We start from the raw sequence: 3,913 nt of genomic DNA, 5'->3' as shown, positions 1-3,913 counted from the left end.
GTTTTTCTTTGATCTTAGAGTAGAATGATTCTCTATAAAACCAGAAACTAATGAGCTTATCAACGTTGATTTCTATCTTTCTTTAGCATTCAAGATCAACACTGCAATCTAAAACAACTTTGCGTGCTTGTCAAAAATAGATCCAATCAAACCTTCTTATAAACATATTTAAAGTTTCTACCATCGAACCATATTTCCATGACCTCAAAGTAGTCAATTCCTTTATCTAACCACAACCAAACGATGCACAAAGACAAAAATTCCAACTATTTTGAAGTCATTGAAATAGGGTACCTTGGTAGAAACACCAAGAGTTAACTCTTATAGGAGGGCCATATTGGAATTATTCTTATCAAATATGACAAAGTTGTTTGAGATTAAGGTGACTAAAGAGATAGCATATTACTTTTTTTTTATAAACTCATCATATTTAATTTTTTCTAATAGAGAATAAACTTATTCTTTATTAAATACCTACAAAAGAGTCTAAGCTTATTCTTTATTAAATACCTACAAAGGAGTCTAAGTAGAGTAATCGTCATTCACCACAACCCCAACATCAAGTGCTTCAAAGGTTTCAAGTTACACTTTAGACTTAATCTAAATTCAACCTACATATACGCCATCTTTAGTGAAAAATATTTTTTTTTTGTAAGCTTAGGTGGGACCTTCTCATTTTCGAGTTTTTACATGTCCGTTATTCACCCCATTTCCAGGGAGGGTAGCACAAGAATCGAACCCAAGATCTCCGGTTCGGTGAGACTTCATTTCCACGGCCATTGCCACTTGAGCTACCCCATGTAACATATGCAAATGTTAATATTGATTTCCTCTTCTACAAAGGTCAAAAGCTTTTGCAAATATTTTAAATGTAAAAATTGTAAATAAAGCAAATTAAAAAAATAAATTAGAATTAATTTAATTTATATAAAATCCAAAACAATTACTATATAAAAAACTTTTAATTATGGGATAAGCACGTGAAAATATACAAATTGATTTTCAAAATAAGTTGAAATAAATAAAATATATTTATACAATTTTTTGATTTAACTAGACATTTATCATAATTAACTTTAACTTAGATAATAATATATATTATTTTTTCATTTTAATATTTTAATATAAATAGATATTTCCTCAAAGGTCTTGGCATTATGGGGTGTCATGCATTGTGCATTTTGGCTAGCGGTTGATGAGATCTTTATTGCTAGAGATTCGAAGACTATAATTTACTAGACCATGGGGCATCACTCTCTTATAATGCCTTCCTTAATCCACTGGCTGGATCAAATCACAACTTTGAAGGCTCTTTTGGGCTCCATTTCTTTCTGCCACATCTTCAGGGTGCAAAATGCACTGGAAAACCAACTTTCTAAGCGTGGTGTTTCTACTCTGCCAAGGTAGATTAACTTTGACTACTTGGTCATTGATGTTAGTTTTTGATGGTTGGGTAGCATGAGACAGGTGTTCTAGTATTGATTTTGGTATGAGAGGCTTAGAAACACAAGAATTCTAGAACCCAAAAAAAGTTTAAGGAGAAAACACCTAGAGATGCCTTAATTAAGTTAATTAATCAATAATTAAATATTTCCTAAGTCTAACTTAGGAAAAGTGATTAATTAACATGAATTAATTGAGAAAGGTGTGATTTCTCTAGAAACTCACATGGATCGAATCAGAGATGATCCTAGTCATTGATGAGGATTTAATCATAGTTGTTGGTGAGCCAATGAGAGATTATAAGAGGAGGTTGATGAGGTTAGAGCAAGACACACTTGAGGTAAAGTTACTTGGCAGAGATCGAGCTTCCCAGTTGCAGTGATTGAACATAGACAATTCGAGCCAGAGGGGACGCAAAGTCAGTGAGGGGTTGAGACAATGAGTTCGGAGGAAGATTTCTAGTTCCAGAGAGGCAACAACAGGACACTGATTGATTCCACTGGAGGATGCACAAGGATTATGCAGGCAACTTTAGAGTGGCATATCGATTTAGTTGAGCAGGGGGTTAATTCAACTTCCAAAGGTTGGGAAAATTTTATAGAGGGTCGAAAGATCATTTCCAGTAGCAGTAGCAGGCAGGACGTCAGACATAGAGGCATATTCCAGGAGTGCGAGTTACATACTACGCAACATTTGCATAGAGGCTCACATAGGCATTTTTGATGATTAATTCTCTTAGGCGAGTTGTGTCGGGATTGCCAAGTTTTGACATCCATATTGTACTCATATTTTCACTACTGCGTAATAATAAACCCTCATCTGCTATACTGATTTTCCCACATTGGGTTTTTTTGGGGACAATTATCCAAAAATAGTTGTGTCAAATTTTATGTATGTGTTCATCTATAGTTCACAATTCCTATTTATTTTCCGTAATGTTTTTTATTTGCGAAGAATTGTAGTGTGATTTATTCGTTGTTTATCGTAGCAAATAAACTGCATAATTAATCAATGAGAATAAATTTCCAGCTGCTGCAATTTAAGGAAAATTTCACATGGTATCAGAGGGAGGTTGATCAGATCAGAAGCTGAAAGGTGGAAGGAAGAATTTGTGCAGATTTAGAGGGAGTCTGGAAGATCGATTTCCAGATTTGCACAGAGCCAACTAGGTAGTTAGAGTTGTTGGGCAGAGGGTTTGATTTTCCAGTGGCAGGTTGCAGTAAAAATTCGAATTGCCTAGGAGCACTTCTAGCAAGCAGTAGGTGAGAATATCAACATTTTCGCAGAGTAGATTTTTGATCTGTGCATAGTTTATTTTTCAGGAGATTGGCAATGCAAGATCAACACTGGGCAAAGAAGATAAAAGACACACATTAGAGGAATTTCTCAGAGGGTTTCCAGATCCAGGAAATCTATGATTTCCAATTGTAGGAGTAGCAAGTAGATCTATGCATTTCAGAAGGGCGTGCGAGTAGCAGAGGAGGAAATCGAGCAGGAAAGGGAGTAGATTCAACTTTCTAGAGATGGCCATACGAGATTGTCAGAAGAGGCCATGTGAGTTATCCAAAATGCAGATTTGGGCAACAGACCGACTTCGAATTTTCGGAGACAAGTGTTAGAGGAAGTGCGAGTTGCTAAGCGAAGAAGGGTATTAGACAAGTACTGAGCTCAAAAGGAGATAGTCGGGCACTAGATCTAGGAGGAAGAGTGTGATACTCCTATATGCCAGGATGGGTAGGGTCCAGTGTGGAAGTAGCAAGGAGATCAGTTAGATCAACACTAGTTGTTAGCGTAGGACCATCACCATTGTTATAAGGGCCCACAATATCATAGTAGCAAGTTCAATGTCAACAGATGCAATAAAACATTCGGAAGATCATTGTAAAGCTAGTTGTATTCAACACTCTAGAGACAGTTGCAGAACTAGTTGCAGTGATGCAGGTAGTGCAAATTTCCAAGTTGCAGGTAGTAGGTGCCATTCCAGCCAGAGAAGGTTCCAATTTTCCAGAGGAGGAAAGAAGGTAGAGTAAATTCCAGCAAATGAGGTTGAGGGAGGCAATGCGAATTGGTTAGTTAAGACATAATTCTAGCCAAAGAAAATCGACTAGTCCATGTGACAGAGGCTATAGATCATATACTAGTACTGGGAGGATATCTAGAGGTAGAAAAAGTAGTTTCAGTATGTAGCAGGAGGCAAAGTGTCTATCAGAAAGGGTTTCCAAAGATAAGATTTATTTTTTGCAGCAAAATCTTGCTATCCAGTTAGGCATGCAGACATGAGTGTGAGTTGTAATAGAGAGGCTTTGCTGGAAGGTGGAGGGATTTCCCAGTTCTATTTCAGAGGGAGATCGAGACTCAGAGGGAGAGACCCTATGGAAGCCAACACTTCAGGATATGTGGAGATCAAACTCATTATTCCAGTGGTTGTAGCAACAATGTAGAGATAGCAACAGAGCAGTAGAAACAACAA

Source organism: Pinus tabuliformis, chromosome 1_2, assembly GCF_031772625.1.
Source record: "Pinus tabuliformis cultivar Carrire ecotype Pingquan chromosome 1_2, CPIR1, whole genome shotgun sequence".
Classification (NCBI taxonomy): Eukaryota; Viridiplantae; Streptophyta; class Pinopsida; order Pinales; family Pinaceae; genus Pinus; species Pinus tabuliformis.
This window is presented reverse-complemented; position numbering follows the sequence as displayed.